Below are 23,528 nucleotides of genomic sequence, written 5' to 3' on the forward strand. Positions count from 1 at the left end.
AAAAATTCAAATAATTTATTAGGGCATACAGGTGACAGCCTGACGCGTGCACGAAATGCATCAGGCTGTCACCTGTATGTCCTAATAAATTATTTGAATTTTCAATCATATTTTTGGGCTTTACTTTTGGCGAAAACTCACAATTTTTGCTGTTTTGGGATTAAAGTTAATCCAACTTGTATCTTTGTGTATTACAAAATAAACATGTTTTGAAAATGTATTTTGTTGTCATTTAATATTTATGTCTCAGAAGACAGTATACTGTACCTTGTACCATAGGGAGATCACACGCCAGTAATATATTTTGTTAAATGGACTAGTCTGTGCATCACAGGCTACAATTGGAAATACATAATAACTTCATTTACTGTAGGTTGTCTAATTACTCCATGAGCAACTGTATTTGTTGTGGAAGTCTATTCCCACCACCCAGGTTAAAGGAGAACTGAATTGTAGCTGTAGCAGTGAAATAGACATGCCGACTTTAGGGGTAGCAGGAAAACAGGCATCTGGAATTTGGGGAAAGCAGGGAAACTGGTACCTGAACTTTAGGTTTAAACAGAAAAACTGGAAGGTGAACTTTAGGACTAGCAGGAAACTGGCACTTGAACTTTAGGATTAGGAGAAAAAACTGACACTGTAACTTTAGGTCTGGCAGGAAAATTGGCAGCTAACCCTTACGGTACGAGGGAAAACTGCCACCTGAACTATGATGGGAGAGGAAAACTTGGTACCTGGATATGTGGAAGACGGAAAAATGGCACCTTAACTTTAGGGGGAGAAAAAAAATTAACCTGGGAATATTGGCACCTGAACTTTGCAGGCAAGAAAGAACTTTGATCTGAACTTTGAGGGTAAAGTGAAAATTGGCACCTGAACTTTGGGGGTGGGGAGGAAACATTGGCATCTGAAAATTGGTGCCTGAACTATATGAGGAGAGGGGATATTGGGACCTGAACTTTGTGGAGAGAGGAAACGTTGGCTTCAGGATCAAATTCAGCATCAGATTGGGATGTGCAAGGCCCACCAGGACTACTGTCCCAGGGACCCCCACAACTCCTCAGTGCCCCCGCTGCCCACCCGCTCACTCAGCAATCTACCTCTAGCCCTTTCCCCTCCCATATGCACCATACACATACTTTGCCAGGGGAGTGAGGGCAGAGTGACAGTTTTGCAGGTGGGTATCGGGTCTAAGACAGCGGGGCCCGTGGCAGCCAGGCCCACCGGGTTTTTCCCCAGTGTCCCCCTAGCTCAGTCTATCCTTGGACACCCCTATAGAGAAAACAGACCCACTGCAGGGGAGAACAGGAGTGTAGAGGACACTGAAGGGCCTTAAAGGAACAGAAACACTAAAAATATGAAAGTGATGTAAAGGAATGACAATAAAAGGCACTGTTGCCCTTGCACTGGTAAAACTGGTGTGTTTGCTTCAGAAACACTACTATAGTTTATATAAACAAGCTGCTGTGTAGCCATGGGGGCAGCCATTAGGGTTGCCACCTGGCCGGTATTTTACTGGCCTGGCCGGTAAAAATTATGGTTGATCCCAATGTTATTAATAGGGAAAAAAGATAAATATATAGGAAGGCCGGTATTTTTTTCCAGAAAAAGTGGCAACCCTAGCAGCCATTCAAGCACAGGTTACACAGTACATAAGTTCAGAAGAATCCCATTGTATACAACAGACCTTATCTGTTATCTGCTGTGTATCCTGTATCTTTACTCCTTTTTCAACTTTGAATGGCTGCCCCCATGGCTACACAGCAGCTTCTTTATATAAACTATACTAGAGTTTCTGAAGCAAACACACTGGTTGTACCAGTGTAGCTAAGTGGTATTTATATTTTCATTACTTTAATACACTTTTTTTTAGTGTTACCGTTCCTTTTATTAATCAGCAATTTCAATATATGTTTCTAGAAGATGTCACCTTCTGTAAATTCTGGTTGGCCCTAAAATGTATTTGGGTATGGTTAGGGAAATTGCAGTTCATCCAACTTGTTTTTTTTTTTTTTTTTTAAAAAAAGCTGAAAATTGAAAGCACACTCTGCTGTACCTTGAAAAACCCGTCAGGGAGATCACGTGCCAGTAACATGTTTTGTTGATGCTGATGTTTTTTTCTTTGTTGGACTTTGCTTTGCGTGTCTGATCGGACTTCGCACATGCTCCAGCTGGAAATACATGGCACAGTGTTCTAGTTGCATTGAATGGGGGTTGTTTGATAACAAGGTGCCTTTGTCTGGACTTGCCTCTGTGCTTGGAACAAGACCGGCTTCCTCCCACCCCATACAACTTTCTCTTTGTCTGTATTCTTTTGGGTGGTGAGCAAAGCAATATCCCATAAGACTGACCATCCCTGGGTTTTGTTACTCAGTGAATTCATGATGGCCAGATGGACATTAAAAGCATTAAAAAAGCGTTAAAAAAAATAATAGTTTGATAAATTGCAGCAAACTTATCTAGAGACAGGCAATATGCTGCCCTCCCAGAATCACTTTAACAGGGAATAACGGTCATTCACCATGTTTTTACCCATAATGCAACATTCCCCCATAATTCAGACATAATTGAGGGCGTCTCTCAGGGGTCATTTATGATTGCAAGTGCAGTGTGCAAAGTTAAATTTTGGATACAAATTTGTAAATTTTTACCAATAATTCCAACATAATTGTGGCAACATTGTGTTTGGATGCAAGTTGCATGTAGCATTTTCAGAGTGGGGGTTGCATCACTTCTGGAGCAGCGTTCAAAGCAGGATTTGCGTCTGATTCACTTGGAAAAAGTCTAGTATGCCTATTGACACAACCCACTGTGGGTATACTAACGCTACCAGCAGGGTTACAGTAGCTCCAGGTTTCCCCAGGATCAGTAGGTGCAGTTTCTTATCATTCATAAGCAACGGCAGGACAGATGCATTGACAACCAGAAGTGTGTTTCCCTAGCACAGACAGCTATGCTGGGGCGCATGCATGCACAAAATGCGCATGTTCATTATACGCATGTGTGTGATGTAAGATAAGGGGGTATGTCCACTTCTCCTACGAGATGGGAGATTAGCTCACTTTGCAAATGTGTATTCCAACACATGACTGCCCACACGGGATGTTTTCAAGAGGGGAATCTTTGGGGCAAAATAGTATTATTTCCCCCAACTGGACTGGTGGGTCTAATAGCCTGCCCCTCCGGTGGGGAGAGTTTATTTATCTGTCATAGGTGCCCTTTAACTTTATGACTATAGGGCTGTGATCCCCCACCAGTGGCTCATGACCTACAGTACATGTTGCTTACCAACCCATTGAATGTTGCCCCTAGTGGCATCAAAGCAGCTGCTTATTTTTTAATTCCTGCCTTAGTTTAGTTGCATAAAACCAAGTGTATTTCCAAACAGAGCCTCCTATAGGCTGTCAGTTTATATAGGGGCTACCAATAGCAAACCACGGGCCATAATTAGGCACCAAGGAACTTTTTATTGCTTATGTTGTTTTCCAACTTTTTTTACATTTGAAAGTGGCTCAAGGGTAAAAAACTAGACTCTTGCTCTAGGGCAGTGATGCCCAACCAATGGCTCATGAGCAACATGTTGCCAATTCTGGGCAGTGTCATTCTGTGGCTACTAAAGCAAATAAAGTTCTGTCTTGCATAAAAAAGGGCATTAACTCAAGGGATGAAAACATAATTCTGCCTCTTTATAGGTCCCTGGTGAGGCCTCATCTGGAGTATGCAGTGCAGTTTTGGACTCCAGTCCTTAAGAGGGATATAAATGAGCTGGAGAGAGTGCAGAGACTAAGTGCAACTAAACTGGTTAGAGGGAGGGAAGACTTAAATTATGAGCGTAGACTGTCAAGCAAGGCGCTTGCGAGGGGACATGATTAAACTTTACAAGTACATTAGAGGACATTATAGACAAATAGCAGGGGACCTTTTTACCCATAAAGAGGATCACCGTACCAGAGGCCTCCCCTTTAGACTAGAAGAAAAGAACTTTCATTTGAAGCAACGTAGGGGGTTCTTCACAGTCAGGACAGTGAGGTTGTGGAATGCACTGCCGGGTGATGTTGTGATGCTGATTCAGTTAATGACTATAAGAATGGCTTGGATGATTTTTTGGACAGACATAATATGAAAGGCTATTGTGATACTAAGCTCTATAGTTAGTATAGGTATGGGTATATAGAATTTAATTAAAAGTAGGGAGGGGTGTGTGTATGGATGCTGGGTTTTCATTTGGAGGGGTTGAACTTGATGGACTTTGTCCTTTTTCAACCCAATTTAACTATGTAACTATGTAAACAACCACTTAGATGTTGCTCCCAGTGGTCAGTGGCCTAGGTGCTTATTTTATTATTCCTGGCTCGGAGGCAAGTTTTGGTTGGATAAAAACCAGGTGTACTGTCAGACAGAGCCTCCTGTAGGCTGTCAGTCCACAAAGGGGCTACCAAATAGCCAATCACAACACTTTTATGGCACCCCCAGGAAATGTGTTCAAGCTTGTGTTGCTGCCCAATTCTTTTTACATTTGAAGGTGGCTCATTGTTATAAAAGTTTGGGGACCACAAAAAACAAAATGTGCCACTTCCTCCCTTCTGATCCCACTTTTCATTCCTCTTGCTTCATCCAGGTCCCCATCTGATAATCTGCTACATCATGGCCCCTTACTGTGATCTGCAGCTTCACTGCCTGCTCCATGGGGCTTTGTTCTTAAGAGCCTCTGGTCTCTAACCACCTTACTTTTTGGAAAATTTCTCCTGTTCTACCAGAAATGGGAATTGTATCATTGCACTGACATCACTGGGCAACTGTATGCTGATTCAGCAATCACAAAGAGACAAGTGACAAAGGTCAAATCAACTGTCATCTAATCAGACTTTACAGCCAGGCATGACATCACTTATACGCATATAACCTTGTTACATCTGTTTTATTGTGTTTCTTAAAGCTTCCTGCCCTGAGTCATTTTCCATGTATTTATATAACTAATTACACTTTCCATCATGGTTTGATAAGCATGACTGTGCATTTAGTTTGTGGGTAATAAATTTGCAGCAACTGAATGGCTTGAACTACAGAGCCCTCTGCTTCTTTCTAAGAATTTCCCTGGGCCCTCTTGCACACAGGTTATAAAAGAATCTCTTTATTCCATCAGTTAGATCATTTCATACATTTATGAAAGTTTACGTTGAGATCTGCACTCTGGAAATCACATGTATAGCTGTAATATGTTATATAAAGGAGAATAATTCATATTTAAAGGAGAATTAAGTTGTTTTTTATGTTACCCATATAATATATTTTTTAAATATGCCCTAGGCATTCACATCTTTTAATATGATTACAGGAGAAAACACCAAGCTTGTTGGGAAATGACATGCAGTGCTGGCCTATTCTGAGACAAAAAGTGGTTTTCATTTTTTTATTATTTGTGGTTTAGAGTTATTTAGCTTTTTATTCAGCAGTTCTTCAATTTGACAGAACATAATAAATATGAAAATAGGACTGATCAGAAGCCTACAGTGGCTAGGGTTGCCACCTTTTCTGGAAAAAAAATACCGGCCTTCCTATATATTTATCTTTTTTCCCTATTAATAACATTGGGATCAGCCGTCATTTTTACTGGCTGCCGGTATTTTGTAATACCCTTAACAAAAGCCCTTGGCCCTCTGGCCGAAACTTACCTTTCCTTCGTCTTCTGCTCCACCCCTTTTTACATCACGGCCCACCCATGTAGTTACCGCCTACACCACTGGCCGGTAAATTTTTTTTAAAAAGGTGGCAATGCTATGTGGGAGGAAATCAAAGTATGTAAAGAAAACCCACACAAACACGGGGAGAGCAGACCCCTTGCTCTAGCTGGAATCAAACTCAGGACTCCAGCAGAAATCCAAAAATGCAGGCCTTTAAAAAAGAACTATGGCCTCAAAGTGTGTACAGAAAATAGCAGGAATGGATATTTACCTTGCCTTGGTGTAGTGATTTGATATATACAAAAAAAAAAAACATTTCTCAGCAGCAGAGGTGCCAAGTCAAATAAGGATTTAATTCATCTAAAGGGTTCATTGTTTGATACCTACTACTTGTGAATTCCTGAATATCTTCAGTCTGATGTGATGCATTAACAGTTAAATACATATGATGTGGCACCTCCCATTTGTTGAGAGACCTTTCTGATGGTACCAAGATCGCTGAGTGACTTTGCATATAAGGTACTTCTGATGGACGCCTATTGTTCTGCTTCTGTTGTTTTTCCTAATATATTTGGAAGTGAATGGATGTATTCTTACTCCCTCCTTGCTTTGTGTTGACTTACTTCTGTAAAGTTGTTGTTTCAGGCTTGTGTAAACTTCCATTGTTATAGGTATGGGATCACTTATACGGAAAACCCATTATCCAAAAAGCTCCAAATTACAGAACGGGCTTTTCCTGTAGACTCCATTTTATCCAAATTCTTAAAAATGATTTCCTTTTTCTCTGTAATTATAAAACAATACATTGTACTTGATCCAAAATAAGATATAATTAATCCTTATTTGAAGCAGAACCAGCCTATTGGGTTTGTTTAATGTTTACATGAAACAAATGAAAAAAATATGCTTTATGCATATGGTCAAAAGAATGAGGACATAGATGACTTTATGTTGAAACCATAACATTTCTGTAGCTTTGCCTTTAAACAGATAAACAAGAGCTGCCCTATTGATTTCCCGTAATAGGCATCTTCTAGACCAGGGATCCCCAACTTTTTTTTTTTTTTTATAATCTTTATTTATAGTTTTAATGCAGGTGGGGATACAGAAGGAAAAGAGGGGGAGGGGTACACTTTCATGCAAGCACAGATAATAAACAAACATAGGAATTGATATGCAAACACTGACAACAAGTTATTGCTATAATCTGCTCGCTATTAGGTTGCTATCTAATATAAACATCCTTTAAGATCTGAAGTTACATCTGATAATTACCTTTTAACTAACTTTTTTATGTAGGCTAACCAAGGGGACCAAATTTTCCAATATTTAGGGCTTTCATTATGCATAATATGAGTAAGCTCTTCTAACCTTCTTATCTTTTCCACCTTAAGCTCCCCATAGAACCGATTTTAGGGAAGTCCGCCCAATCCTTCGAAATTATCGTGCAGTTAGTGGGATTCGAACAATCGTACATCTTACGATTTTTCAGCCGACATCTGTCAGGAAATTGATCGGCCAGGTCAAAAAATCTTTGTCGGCCCCAGTGCAATCTATCTATGTTTGCAGGGTCAAGCAGGCAGCTCCCCTTTGTTTTCCTGGCAAATTGGTCTTTTTAGTTGATGGTCAATTCGTACAATCGTTCTGAGAAAATCGTGGTCTCACGATGAGGATCTGATCTTTTAAAAATCTCAACATCTATGGCCATTCTCTCAATGTAGGGGGATGTGGGTCCTTCCACTTTCCTGGGATCAGAGCTTTCGCTGCCTGGAGCAGGTGAGAGGTGAGTGGGTCTAAGGTATATTGTGAAGAGTCTTCAGATACATTTAGTAATGTTAGGATTTGATTTTCTACCGGTATTTTCTTCCCTGTAATTTTACTTATTGTGAGTATTTCCTTCCAAAAATGTTTTCGTTAAGTACAAGTCAGCCATATATGGAGATGTGTTCCCTCTTCGGCATTACATCTCCAGCATTTATTTGAGGAGTTAGGGTACATCTTACTTAGTCTAGATGGAGTGTAGTTTATACAAAGCCTTTGCTGACCTTGAGGCTCTAGAGGCTTTGTGCGTTATGTTAAAAATTCTGCTCCACGTCCGCTCAGTGATAGTTGTTCCTAACTCTCTTTCCCATGCTAAGCAGAAAGCTGGCTGAACTCTAGGCGTAGCGTTTGTCAGTATCTTATAGATTTAGGACAACCTTTTTTTACACGTTAGCCACATTCAAATGTAAAAAGCATGAATAATGTCCCACAGGATGCCAAATAAGGGCTGTGATTGGATATTTGGAGGCCTTGTGTGTACTGGCAGCCTACAGGAGGCTCTGTTTGGCAGTGCACCTGGCTTTATGAATTCCAGGCTTGCCTCCAAGCCTGGAATTCAAAAATAAGCACCTGCTTCAAGACCGCTGGGAGCAACATCCAAGGGGTTGGAGAGCAACATGTTGCTCACGAGCCACTGGTTGGGGATCACTGTTCTAGACCAATAATCCCCAGCCAGTGGCTTGTGAGCAACATGTTGTTCACCAACCCCTTGGTTGTTGCTTCCAGTGTCCCCAAAGCAGGGGCTTCTTTTTACATTTCTGCCTTTGTGGCAAGTTTTGGTTGTATAAAAATAAGATGTACTGCCAAATAAAGCTTTCTGTAGTCTGACAATCCACATAGAGTCTACCAAATACCCAATCACAGCCCCTATCTGGCATCCCCAAAAACTGTTATAATGGTTATGTTGCTTCTCAACTCTTTTTATATTTAACTGTGGCTCATGAGTAAGAAAGGTTGGGGACCCTTGCTCTAGATTTTAAAGGGAACCTTAACCCTAAAAAAAACTAGTTTAAACTCACTCTGAGTGGTCCTCTGAGCACTTTTGCAATATACATTCATATTTTTTGTGGTTTCTGAGAAATAGGCTGTTTTAGATGGGGGATCCTACATCTCTGCTAGCTCGTGGACTGAAATGCGCAAGGATAGTTTTGCATGTCATGGGTTAAAAGTCAGCGAGTAACTAGTGCAACCCTGCTGGTACCTTCTGCAATGTATTTGCATTTTTCACTAGCTATTCTAAAAACATCTTAGAGGATCACTGTAGAAGCTACTTGAGAAGTATTCTCTGTACAGCAGTTACTACTGACATGAAAGGCCTATTAGTCATGAAATTGTTGGTAGTGACACTGTGTATATAAATAATGAAATTCAGAATTGTTTTCAGTTGTACTTCTGAGCTAATGTACAGTATACTTGGTTAACTCGGAAATGTAGGGGAAATACAATAACAAGGCGACGTTTGTTTTGTCTGGTAACCCACTGCAACCAATTAGATGTTTTCAACAACAGACCAATCATTGTTATCTGCTGATAGGTAACTTTGTCGTGGATTGAGTAGATTGAAAAAATATAAAAATGTGACATTTACTGATCTAGTACAGGCTTATAGGCAGCAAGGATATTGTCTTAAAGGGATGCACACTCGTATGAAGTTATGGTTTCTACACATTTGGTAAATTAGCAATGCTCCAAGTTTTCTTGGGTGTTTTGGTCCAGACTTGGACTGGGCTACTCAAGACCCACCACCCAGTCACTGCTGCTCCCCACTCCCGCTCCACCCCCAGTCAAAGCCACTCCCTGTACCAATTGTGCAGTTAAAAATCAAAGATTTTGTGGAACACATGGAGCAGAGAGCGGTGGTGGCTGGGGGCAGCTGTCTTGTGGACAGGCCTCAACAGGATCAGGGCCACAGTCTGACCCTCCTTTGGTCATTATGACATCATATCTGATATCACATCATCCTCCCATCTAGTTTTCTCTAAAAACAGGAACGCCATGTAATTTATTAGATCTGAATATAAAAAGCATGAACGAAAGAAAAACAGCTGAATAATAAATGATACAAAAAAAATACCTAAAAAACCTCTAAAAGGTCTAGTTTTTCTAAACTAGTACTAGTGAAAAAAAATCAGAAAACCCCTTAAAGTCCAAATGGCTAAAAAAAAAAAAAAGGTCCAATAGGATCAGTGCAACTCCCATTGACTTCTACAGGACCTCAACTGCATTTAGTTGGCAAATGTTTGTATTAGAGTTTTTCGTGGGTTTTACATTTAATAAATCTAACATTTTTAGAGTTTTAGATGTAAGAGGGGTGCTTTAAAAGGTCACAGTTTTGTGTTTTCACCGGTGGTAAACAGGTAAACAGTTGAACTCCAGGGAAAACTGTGGATTGCTGCAGTTAGCATGGCTGTGTTTGTGTACAGGCTTAGGAAAAGCTGTATATATGGGTCCCTGGAGTGAATGGAGGTGAGCAGGCCTTCCATTCCATACTCCATTTGTAGCTGCCCAGCAGGATCGGACTGGGATTCAAAATAGGCCCTGGCATTCCTAGTACACAGAGGCCCAAACAGCCCCCCGCCAGCCCACTTAATAGTTACTTTCTATGGCATCTTACAGCAGCCCCTCAGATTGCCAGTCCGGGCCTGCTGCCCAGTTAAGGCTGCCATACACAGTGAGATCTGATGTCGCCAAACGAGCGGATCTCTCCCCGATATGCCCACATTGAGGTTGGCGATATTGGGCCGATCTGATCGTGGGCCGTAGGGCCCAATGATCGGATCACAATGCAGTCCATACGGGTGGTCGGATCACGGGACCGCATCAACTGACAGATGTGGTCACAATCCAAAAGGGATTTTTTAACCTGCCAGATCTAGATCGGGGAAGCCCGTCGGAGGGCCCCACACACACGGGCCAATAAGCTGCCGACTTGGTCTGACGGCATCTTTTATCGGCCTGTGTATTGGGCCTTTAGGGTCTGGCCACACGAGCAGATTCAGGGAGATTAGTCGCCCCAGCAACAAATCTCCTTATATTTGGGGCGACAATCTCCCCAAACTGCCTTCCCCCTGGTGTCCCTGTTGTTTTGCTCCAGATCCTCTGCCTACCGTAGCTAAATTCCCCCAAAAGTTGCGTGTACAAGCAACCACATAGAGAAGATAAAAAAAAAAAACACACATGAGTGCTTGAGTGACACGAGAAGTATTAATGGTCTAGTCTGCTTGAAAATGTCAAAACTGGTCTCCAGGTTGTCCCCTCTTATGATCTTTCTGATCCCCTCCAAATACATTGTAAGATAAAATTGTGGTTTTCAATTGGAAGGTGTTTATTATGTTTTGCTCTCTATTATTTGGTACATGCAAACTGCAGCTGTTTCTTTCCCTTAAAGTGATACTGCCACTAAACATTTTCTGTTCAAAATATTAATCTACATTAAAATTTACCTATAGGTTATGTTGATAATTTTTCTCTGATAGTTGTGCTTTTGTATGCAATTGTCACTTGAAGTTCCTAAACCTGACTGTTTTGCCAACCTGACTGTCCCGTCTCAAACTGTCAGTTTCTAATGCTAATGAATCTTCTTCTGAGGTAATCTTCGTGAGGTAAGTGCCGTAAAGGGGCATGCGCAGTTTGAGCATGCGCCGAAAGTGGTGGAAATTGCTGAAGCGCTGGAAGAAACCCGAAGATTACTTAAGAGCCGGAAGATGGTGCCTGAGAGCTCCACTAAATCTGCAAAGAGAGGTAAGTAAAGACTTAGGGGCAAAAACTGAAGTTTACACCTAGGTTGGGGTGGGGGAGCAGGGGGGAGTCTATGTAGGGTAGGGGTTTTTATGAATAAGGGTTTGGTTCTCCTTTAACCTGTCAGTTAGCGTTTCTAATGCTAACGGACTCCTGCTGCATAAAATATGGCAGCCCCCTCATACAGGAACAGGGTAATAAGAAAGGTAATGTCAAGCATCAAGTATATTACGTTTATGGCAAAATGATAAATATCATTCAAAGACAATGTTACAATAGATAATAAAAATGGTTATTTTCTGATGTCAGTACCTCTTTAAGGAATCTGCTGCATCAAGGTGTCCTCTAGAGACTTTCCCTCTTGGATAGTGATGGTCTCTATGGATTCTGGAGGTTGCAATATACTTTCCACTAAGGGGCAGCTGTATTTCAGGCCCAGGCCTAGCTCAGTCAGTAGGCGTATATTTTCAAACTGCAGCCAAGACTAAATCAAAATATATAAAACTACAATGGAAGTGCTACTGATCTGGCCAAATTAACTACAAAACAAAAAAGAGGGGTGATTGGCCTTTAAAAATAGGTGTTGGTCTGGACAGTCTCTCTCTCTGCTGCAAGTGGGGAGAATTATGCCCGTAGAGCCAGTGCTGTTGTCTTGGCAATCTCTATCTTCTAAAGATAATGGCGGGGGAGGACTAAGCCCTCTGACTGAAACCAGTGCCTAAAGGTGGCCATAGACATTAACATTTTTCTCTCCCTAATGGCCAATTTTAGTGAGATCTGATGAATCTGTCAAATAATTGTGAGGTTAGTGGGCACCAAATGATCATGCATTCAATGATTTTTTTTGATTTTAGAAAAGCTTCATCATTCATAGTGAGATTTATCCAATTGTTTGCAGGGCCACCCATGGTTTTCCTGGCTTTAACTAGAATATATCCCTTGAAATGGTCCTTTTCATTGATGAATAAATCATACATTTAAACCATCATTTCAGGATAAGCTTGCTTATGCCACCTTAAGTCAGGAGACACTTATCCCAAGAAATGCTATCATGTGGGAAGGTTCCAGCCTTTGAATACTATGACCAGTGTTAAATAGTTAGGGAACAACATATGGAGTTTACCTTGAAGTTGTATGGTGTCTTATCAATTTTATGATCTTAACTTTGTAACTAAAAACCCCTGCTGATACTAGATTACTAGATTGCATTAGTCAATCTCCCCTCTTTTCTGTAAGATTGAGGAAATCACACACCAATGGCAAAGACACTATCTGCTGCTCATATTTTGCTTTGTGTTTGTGTGCCTTCCTGACATGGAGCCCTTTGTGTAATCTGGAAGGCATTCTTTTAGTCAGTTATGTAACTAGGGTTGTTGCATAACTCAATAAACCTGTCAATACAACATTGTTATAATCCTTCCTAAAATAATACACACTATTTAAGATTATGACTCTGGGCCGACCATAAGCGTTGATGTAATACACGGATCACTTTAGGCATTGTAGGAATAGATTACTTTAAAGGAACAGTAACACCAAAATTAGACTGTTTAAAGGAGAAGAAAACCTAGTCGGCGCAAAAACCCTCCCCCCTCCCGTGTGTTGCCCACCCTCCCTCCTCCCCCCTGGCCTACCCATTCCGCTGGGCAAATGCCCCTAACTTGTTACTTACCCTTCTGCGCAGGTCCAGTCCACGGAGTTCACAGACGACATCTTCCACGCGATCTTCTTCCTGCTTTGAACGCCGTTTTGGCACTTGCGCCAAAAGTCACATGGGTGACTTTTGGCGCATGCGCAGTAGATCGCACCGGCGAGATGCTCCTACTGCGCATGCACCGGTCAAAGCAGGAAGAAGATCGCTTGGAAGAAGATGTCGTCGGTGAACTCCGTAGACTGGACCTGCGCAGAAGGGTAAGTAACAAGTTAGGGGCATTTGCCCAGCGGGACAGGTAGGCCAGGGGGGAAGAGGGAGGGTGGGCAACACACGGGAGGGTTTTTGCGCCGACTAGGTTTCCTTCTCCTTTAAGTAATGACAATTTAATATGCTGTTGCCCTGCACTGGTAAAATTGATGTGGTTGCTTTACACAAACAACCACATCTTGTTGAAGAATGTCAATGCATCATTGCAGCGACACAATGCGACAATTGAATTACTTACCTTATTTCCGTCGCATCCGACGTGATGCCTGTGATTTTGTGCAGCGCATCGTATCGCGGCGGAATCGGCCGTGTAGTCCTGCCCTAAAGGGTAGTGACGCACGGGGAGATTTGTCTTTGGAGCAAAGATTTCAGGCAACTTCGGTTTACGAACGATTTGCATCCCATAGTGCACAGCGGTGTTTTCTCTACCCACATTGACATTCTTCAACAAGATCAATGAGCCTATCTGTGTCAAAGAAAAGCTTTAAAAAGGGCATTTTCTGCGGAGTATTGTCGCACGAGTATTGTGCGTATCTTGTATGTGAACGATGAGTGAATGATGGTCGTTGGAACAAAGAATGTGAAATTGCTACACTAGAAATTATGTCCATCATCATCATTTATTTATATAGCGCCTACACTTTACGCAGTGCTTTCATAATTGGCAATGGTAATAAAAAGTTTTGCAGCTGACTTAAATGGTGAGCTGCAGAAAGCCAATGAGTAGCAGAGCTGATTTAGCAGGAATTAGACATACCTGGGAAAGATGAAAAGGAGAGATGTAGTTCAGCAGGCTCCATGGATATAAATTCTTATCTCTGCTTATTCAATGTACCTTAATTAACATCCATACGTTCTTACGTACTTACGACATCCCGCACACACAAGAATTTGCATACTATCGTGGCTACTAGCTAGCTAGTGCAGATTTTCACTACTTCTGAATAGCCATCCTATTTCTAAAATAAATCACTCCAAAAAGGGTCTCTGTGCGTTTTGGGACAACAGCCCAAGTAGTAGCTGGCAATTTACATTTTTATCTATGGCAAGACAAAAACAAACGACTTGTCGCCGGAACTTGCTTTTAAAAAACACGGGCGAAAAATCTCCCCGTGTATCACTACCCTAAATGCCTAAAAAACGGACGCCATTTTTTACCCCAGCTTCCCAGACATAACCCCTCTTATCATTCCTCCTTGCCAATGATAGAGAGCTAGTCTTTCATGTCACACCGGCAGCAAAAATGTCTCTTGGGACTCAGATCTGATAGAATTAAACAACTGAGTGGGAGAGATAAGAAGATTATTATGTCTTTGAGTTTAATCTATTTCCCAGCCATGCTAAATATAAGCTCTAAAATAGGGCCATGGCGGACGCCTGAACTACTTATTGCTATTTTATTGTCTGGATATACATTGCTATAGAAAACTGTCTACAGTTAATAAAAAAAAAAAAAAGTAATGTTGTGTTTTACTAATTGCCTTAATGTAAGACTCCAATAACAACCTTCCTGCACCACTACAGAAACACAGGATCAGACCAAGCTCATACAGAACATCAGGAGCCCTCATCCCCAAGAGAAAATGTCAATAGGTTTTGTTCTGGACATTTTGACCCAAAGTCACAGTGACAGATAAACACCAGGAAGTATTTGCATAGCGTGCATGGGTTATATTGCATCATGTTGTGGTATCTCGACATAATACCCCTAGAAGAAGAGATCCTGACTCCAATATATATTGACATGAATATTGTAAACTTGACCATCTTATCACTATATTTTTTTAACTATTCTGCCTCTTCACTTTTTATGCTCATGGAGGGCAATATTATTGTTTAGGAAAAAAAAAACAAGTTAAGTTACAAGAGATCCTTGGGCCACAGATGGATTTAATAGTATCCCCATGTAGGCAGAAACCTATTTACCTCTGGAAATGCATATTTAATAAATATACACGTATAAGGGGTTTTTCTTGCAGGGCCGTTTTTAGGGGAACCAAGTAAAGAATCTACAAAGTCCTCTTTGAGGTCATCTACAACTACAACAGCAGTGCGCAAAGGACAAAAATGGGTGCCATCTGCTATTTTTTTGCATTTTGCAGCCTGCCTTCCTGGAGGCACAACAACTTGTGGGCACCCCAAGAATACAGAGCTGCATTTGTTCATGTATGTGCTTTATTTATGAGGAGCAGGAGGGGGGAGACAGTGGCATCTCCCATCATGTTCCCTAACTTGTGCATCATTTAGATATCAAGTAAGGGAGCTACAGTTGACACAGGCTGCAAAGGGGCCCTGTACTTATCGTGTGCCCCATGGCAGGTGGTAAAGTCCGGCTAGCTTGTGCCCAATTACTCCGCACCCTTTACCTTGCTCCAAGGTGCAGAAGTGCTCTCTGCATCAACACAAAGGACGGGGGTCATGTGCCCCTTAGTACTCTTGTATTTCTGATTTGGGTAAAATAAATTTCCCCTTTACAGTCCAGACTTACCGCAGCCATAATCATCTATGTCTCAAGTAGGCCACACAGCACCTAACTTTTGCTGCCCAGTGCTGTACACTTTACTCATATATGGATAAGCAAATTGCTCCATCGTTCATTAACCTTAGGAAGTCACCAGTCAATAGGATTTTCTGTTTTGGCCAACCAAGTGTGGAGTATTTGCATGTAAGAGAAATGCTTGTGTTGATTGAAGGACGTTCGAGAGGGATGGGATTGCTTGTAGTGATATGCCGGTCTGGAAAAACTGCACTCAGTCCTAAACTAGAAAACCTTAATATACACCTGACCCTAACTCGCAAAATGTTGCCATTGTAGAACCCACACCCAACCAGTACCCACATCTTCTTGCTGTGTGTCTGTGCTAGTCTAGAGGTGCTCCTCTAGTGCAGTGGAGTAGTCTACTTCCCCAGTCCGACCTTCACCCAAACCTAATCCACAATAGTTGGCCAATTTCAACCCCAACCTGCCCAACCTGTGGTCAACCCACATCACCATGGGTTTTGGGTCAACCTGCACATCACTAATAGCTTGGATTACTAGGTTACTGCAAATTTGCCATCTAAACAAATCTGGTCTCCCAATGCAGTGATTCAACGTCAGATTTGTTTGAGAATGTGATTAGACTAGTCCTTGTCACATTACTACAAATAAATGATTTACAAATGTATTCACTCTAGATATTTCCATGACCATAGGGCTAGCTCTCAGTTGCAGAAACTGTCACTGAAATATAATATTGCTTATGTCAGTCTGTCAAACATCCCTTGTTTTTTCTCATTTCCCCATTTTGCTCACATTAACACACTGAACCAATCTGTAAATATTTTGAGAGAATCAGCCTATGGACACCTAGGACAGAGAATATTTGGATTTGTCTATTTTTGTCCCATTTCCTGGAAATGTTTGTCAGTGACCTGTCTGCATTTCTGTTTCACTTCATCTGTACTTTGTTCTTGTCCTGAATTTGGAGTACATCCCAGATTTGGCTCTCATAGCCTTGTTTTTTACTTTCCATGGTTTGTCTAGATGGATTCAGTTACTGAGTTCTGCCACCCGACAGTAGAGAGTACCATGAAATCTGCAGAGTTGGCAATGCTGGGACTTCTTTTTAGCATCCATTATTTTTTCAAGGGTTATTATAGATCACTTGCCCCACAGAAACAATTAAACCTGTTTCTAAGGAACTATTAGTAGCAGCTACTTCTTAGGGTCAAAGAAGTTAGAAATCTTGTAAGTCATAATACTGGCACATATAATTTTACAGTTACTAAGCCTTTTAACTCCATCTACTATATGTCAACTAACACTACCAACCACCAAGATAATAATACTGTAATGTAAGCCGAAGGTCTCCAACCTTTTTTATCCATGAGCCACATTAAATGTAAAAAGAGTTGGAGAGCAACACAAGCATGAAAAAAATACTGGGGTGCCAAATAAGGATTGTGATTGGCTATTTGGTAGTCCCTATGTGGACTGGCAGCCTACAGGAGGCTCTGTGTGACAGTACACCTGGTTTTATACAACCAAAACTTGCCTATAAACCAGGAATTAAAAAATAAGCACCTGCTTTGAGGCCACTGGGAGCAACATCCAAGGTGTAGGTGAGTAAGTTGCTCTTAAGATACTGGTTGGGAATCACTGATGTAAGCCATCTCTTAACATTTTTGGCTGGCGAAGAACCATTTTTAGCAAATTCATGTGGTCCTACAAATAATAAAGGAGTTATGCCCTTGGCCCATCAGATGCTAAACTCTAACCCCAAGTATCCACCATACTTGGGATTGGACAAAAGAGATAATCAGATTCCCTGGCTAACATGCCAAACGTTTGTTTGGCTTCCCTCTTGTTGGAGGCTAACTGCTCTCTGGAATTCTGCAGGGAGTGTCAAGCTTAGAAAGGTTAATGGCATTTTCCTTCCTGGTATCAACATGACACTTTATTAAAAGCACAGGGTTTTGGAGAACTGGTGTAGGCTGAGGTGAGTCTCACCTTTGGTAAGCTACATGCAATCCTTTACATGTCTTTAGTAATTCACACAGGGAGATGATAGTTACACAAATGAAAAATGCAAAAAGTAATTGGCATGTATATCAGGGCCGTATTTATATATAGGCCCGAGGGCGTCGGGTGCCCATTTAAAAAAAAAAAAACCCTCCCCACCCTCCGCCACGGATTTCCTTAGGATATCCGGTGACGGAGCTGAGGGGGTGAGGGTGTGAGGAGCGCTCGCTGGCATGTCCTTTTAGAGCGGCGTCCTTCCCAAGATGGTGGAGCCCAGGGGGAACCACGAAGACATGGGACGCCAGCACGTCAATCTGGACGCAGCATCATGCCGGCATCCTTTTAAATCACGACGCCAGCATGAAAACATGCAGCGTCGACACGCAATATCAGCGCGTGACGCATGACATCATCACGCACGTTTATAACAGGACGCCAGAGGATTTCAGCCATTGCCCGATTATAGCTTCAACTCTGTTGTGTTCCTGGGTGTGATTATTGTTATTGAACTTCTGATCTTGACCTTCGCCTGTATCACGACTACAAATCTTTGCTGCCTGTGTTGACCTTTTGCCTGGATTGATGATTCTTCTTCTTGACCCCTTTTGTACCACGAACTTTGTTTATATCTGCAAGCTTCCTCCTTGGTCCGCAACTGCAAACTGCACCTTCGGGTCAGGGGTCCAAGGAAGACTGCGGAAGTGACATCATGTGCACGGCATGGCGAATGCGTCACATCACTGCAGAACACATAGGGGCAAATTCACTAAGATTCGTAGTTGCGCCAGGCGTAACTTCGCCGCACTTCGCCAGGCGTAGTTTCGCCAGCGCTCCGCAAATTCACTTAAATCCGAAGTTGCCCTCAGGGGTAGCATAAGGTTGCGAAGCTGCGCTAGCGTTGATTCGCTAAGCGAAGCGAAGTTACGCTAGCGATGGTTAATTTGCATACGATGCCAAATTCAAATTTCAATGGTGGAATACGTACAATCACTACAAATGCCTGGGAAACCTTCAAAACATCAAATAAAATTTTTTTTGCTCTACACATGTGCCCACTGTATAGTTAAGTTGCCATGAGTTAGGAAATGTAGGGGGGAAGGAGGGGAGCCCCAAAAAATTTTTCGATCTTTTTCAGCCTATCACCCATAATATAGAAAAAACGCCAGCGTTTTTTGGGAGCAATCCCTATCTACTCTATTGCGCTTCGCCTGGTCTGAGGTGGCGAAGGAAGTCTAGCGTAAAAGGTACCGTTCAGTACAACGCGCGCGTTAGTGAATTTGCATAGTTACGTCCGTTGCAAAAATTCGCCAGGCGTAAGGGTGCGAAGTAACACTAGCGAATTTACGTCAGCGTTCGTTAGTGAATTTGCGAAGTAACGAAAATGACCAACGCTAGCGAATTGACGCTAGCATTAGGCGCTTCGGCGCTTAGTGAATTTGCCCCATAATAAAGCAATAATGCAGACTTGAAAAATGTTATACATTTTGCCACTTTCCAGACATTATAAAGGCAGTTTATTGTATTAAGTCTGTTGTTCACAACAGGAGAGATTTATAATTCCCAAGATTATGTTTGTGAATTACTAGAGACAGGAGTCCCTTGGGTACAAATTACATCTGCTTGCGTTGTTAGGAATTCCTTTTAGACCACTTTCCTTTGTAGTAGAGAATTAGGTCTCTTAAGAAAATATCACAGAGAAAAAAATATCAAATGAAATCCCTTAGGATAATCTGGCCAAGGCATATCAGCAAGTGTAGTATTTGCAGATACCTTGAAATAGTTACTAGCATCTGATACTTGTCTAAAGAAATACAGAAGACAAACAAGTCAAAATGCTGAAAATGCAACCATAAAATACATTTTAAATAACAAAAGAAAAATATATGTGGCACAGTCAGAGGTGGGTTGTTTGCTAGACTATGCCTATGCTGTTCCTCTATACTGGGGGTCCAGCCTTTTTTGCTCTTTAGTTCCGAGCCACATTCAGAAGTAAAAAGAGCAGAGGAACAATGCAAGCATTAAAAATGCTGGGTGGTGCCAAATAAGTGTTGGGATTGGCTATTTGGTAGCCCCTATGTGGACTAGCAGCCTACAGGAGGCTCTACTTGACAGTATACCTTGTTTTTATGCAATTAAAATTGCCTTCAAGCCTCAAATTAAAAAATAAGCAACTGTTTTGAGGCCACTGGGAGCAACCTCCAAGGGGTTGGTGAGCAACATGTTGCTCCTGAGTCACTGGTTGGGGATCACTGCTCTATACAATGTAGTAATGTTGATGACTACACTTGGCTCTGTATTCCAGTGGAGGTGGCAGGTGGTAGTCATTTTTGTGTTCCAGCAAAAGAGTGACACAGGACCAAGAGCCAACATGGTCCTGAATCGACCTTCTGCCTATGACAGGGATTCGTTGCATTCACAGCACTGCACTTTGCACCTTAACCCTTTCCCTGCCAGCCCATTTGTCCTAAATGCGAACATCTACTGCCAAGCAGTTTTTAGACATTTTGCACTCATTACTTTTACTGAGGATTTTTGACAAGAAAACCTATGTGAAATAAGACACATTATATATCTTTTTTTTCGTAATGAATTGGGCTTGAACACTGAAACAAAATTTTGTACTTTTTCTGGAGATATAATGAAAATTTTGATTGAAATATGTAAAAAAAAAGTGAAATAAAGAATAAAATGTTTTTATTTTGTGTTTTTTTTCAAAGAAGAAATACATTTACTGACAAAAAGTTTACAGTTTGTAAAAGCCCTGATTCTGCTGAATCCAACGATACCAGATATGTATTGGTATCCCACTTTTCTTGTCCACAACACACCCCAATAATAAAACAGCATTTTGTACAATTTTACATTGAAACACAATAGATAAGAGCATCTATAGGTTAACGTGCCATATCAAACGATAGAAGTGACGTACCCCCATAAGTTAGGTGTTTTTAGAAACTGCGTTCCTCTAGGTTTTTAGCTGTGGTGAAGTTTTTGCTCTAAATGTAGCTGCCGTCACACAGATCACCCTAAAACACAGCAATATTTTTGGGGATTTTTTTTTTTTCTGAAACACCATTACAGTCACAAAGTCAGAAGTGAATTTGACAAAATTACTCCACTGAAAATAGTCAAATGAACCCAAAATATGAAAGAAAATGTTCTCCTGAGTAAAACGATACCCTGCATGTATGGGTGCACCTAAAGACACGGCCTCCAAACACCCCAAAACAGGCGCAATACACAAGGGAAATTTTAGCTGGAAAATTCGGCCTGCGCTCTAAGAGGACACCTTGCAGTTCTTCAGTCTAAACACCCCTTACCAGTGAAATACCCCCCACAAACTATATGTTCCCTGAAAGTGCACACCTGCAGCTATTCAGCAGCGCCATCATTGCTTTCCTGCATGCAGATCTGTGGGCGCAGTTCTCCGTAGAATTTGCGGTTTGGCATGAAATAAAGGAAAAAAAAGTTCCAAAGTTAAATTTCTCCCCAAAATTGCCATGACAACTAAAAAAAACCTGGCAAATATCAATCTGCAACTTCTCCTGAACAAAATGATACCCTGCATGTATGGGTGCACCTAAAGACACGGCCTCCAAACACCCCAAAACAGGCGCAATACATAAGGGAAATTTTAGCTGGAAAATTCGGCCTGCGCTCTAAGAGGACACCTTGCAGTTCTTCAGTCTAAACACCCCTTACCAGTGAAATACCCCCCACAAACTATATGTTCCCTGAAAGTGCACACCTGCAGCTATTCAGCAGCGCCATCATTGCTTTCCTGCATGCAGATCTGTGGGCGCAGTTCTCCGTAGAATTTGCGGTTTGGCATGAAATAAAGGAAAAAAAAGTTCCAAAGTTAAATTTCTCCCCAAAATTGCCATGACAACTAAAAAAAACCTGGCAAATATCAATCTGCAACTTCTTCTGAACAAAATGATACCCTGCATGTATGGGTGCACCTAAAGACACAGCCTCCAAACACCCCAAAACAGGCGCAATACATAAGGGAAATTTTAGCTGGAAAATTCGGCCTGCGCTCTAAGAGGACACCTTGCAGTTCTTCAGTCTAAACACCCCCTTACCTGTGAAATACCCCCCACAAACTATATGTTCCCTGAAAGTGCACACCTGCAGCTATTCAGCAGCGCCATCATTGCTTTCCTGCATGCAGATCTGTGGGCGCAGTTCTCCGTAGAATTTGCGGTTTGGCATGAAATAAAGGGAAAAAAAGTTCCAAAGTTAAATTTCTCCCCAAAATTGCCATGACAACTAAAAAAAACCTGGCAAATATCAATCTGCAACTTCTCCTGAACAAAATGATACCCTGCATGTATGGGTGCACCTAAAGACACGGCCTCCAAACACCCCAAAACAGGCGCAATACATAAGGGAAATTTTAGCTGGAAAATTCGGCCTGCGCTCTAAGAGGACACCTTGCAGTTCTTCAGTCTAAACACCCCTTACCTGTGAAATACCCCCCACAAACTATATGTTCCCTGAAAGTGCACACCTGCAGCTATTCAGCAGCGCCATCATTGCTTTCCTGCATGCAGATCTGTGGGCGCAGTTCTCCGTAGAATTTGCGGTTTGGCATGAAATAAAGAAAAAAAAAGTTCCAAAGTTAAATTTCTCCCCAAAATTGCCATGACAACTAAAAAAAACCTGGCAAATATCAATCTGCAACTTCTTCTGAACAAAATGATACCCTGCATGTATGGGTGCACCTAAAGACACAGCCTCCAAACACCCCAAAACAGGCGCAATACATAAGGGAAATTTTAGCTGGAAAATTCGGCCTGCGCTCTAAGAGGACACCTTGCAGTTCTTCAGTCTAAACACCCCCTTACCTGTGAAATACCCCCCACAAACTATATGTTCCCTGAAAGTGCACACCTGCAGCTATTCAGCAGCGCCATCATTGCTTTCCTGCATGCAGATCTGTGGGCGCAGTTCTCCGTAGAATTTGCGGTTTGGCATGAAATAAAGGGAAAAAAAGTTCCAAAGTTAAATTTCTCCCCAAAATTGCCATGACAACTAAAAAAAACCTGGCAAATATCAATCTGCAACTTCTCCTGAACAAAATGATACCCTGCATGTATGGGTGCACCTAAAGACACGGCCTCCAAACACCCCAAAACAGGCGCAATACATAAGGGAAATTTTAGCTGGAAAATTCGGCCTGCGCTCTAAGAGGACACCTTGCAGTTCTTCAGTCTAAACACCCCTTACCTGTGAAATACCCCCCACAAACTATATGTTCCCTGAAAGTGCACACCTGCAGCTATTCAGCAGCGCCATCATTGCTTTCCTGCATGCAGATCTGTGGGCGCAGTTCTCCGTAGAATTTGCGGTTTGGCATGAAATAAAGAAAAAAAAAGTTCCAAAGTTAAATTTCTCACCAAAATTGCCATGACAACTAAAAAAAACCTGGCAAATATCAATCTGCAACTTCTTCTGAACAAAATGATACCCTGCATGTATGGGTGCACCTAAAGACACAGCCTCCAAACACCCCAAAACAGGCACAATACATAAGGGAAATTTTAGCTGGAAAATTCGGCCAGCGCTCTAAGAGGACACCTTGCAGTTCTTCAGTCTAAACACCCCTTACCAGTGAAATACCCCCCACAAACTATATGTTCCCTGAAAGTGCACACCTGCAGCTATTCAGCAGCGCCATCATTGCTTTCCTGCATGCAGATCTGTGGGCGCAGTTCTACGTAGAATTTGCGGTTTGGCATGAAATAAAGAAAAAAAAAGTTCCAAAGTTAAATTTCTCTCCAAAATTGCCATGACAACTACAAAAAACCTGGCAAATATGAATCTGCAACTTCTCCTGAACAAAATGATACCCTGCATG

The sequence above is a fragment of the Xenopus laevis genome, chromosome 6S (genome assembly GCF_017654675.1).
Source record: "Xenopus laevis strain J_2021 chromosome 6S, Xenopus_laevis_v10.1, whole genome shotgun sequence".
Lineage (NCBI taxonomy): Eukaryota > Metazoa > Chordata > Amphibia > Anura > Pipidae > Xenopus > Xenopus laevis.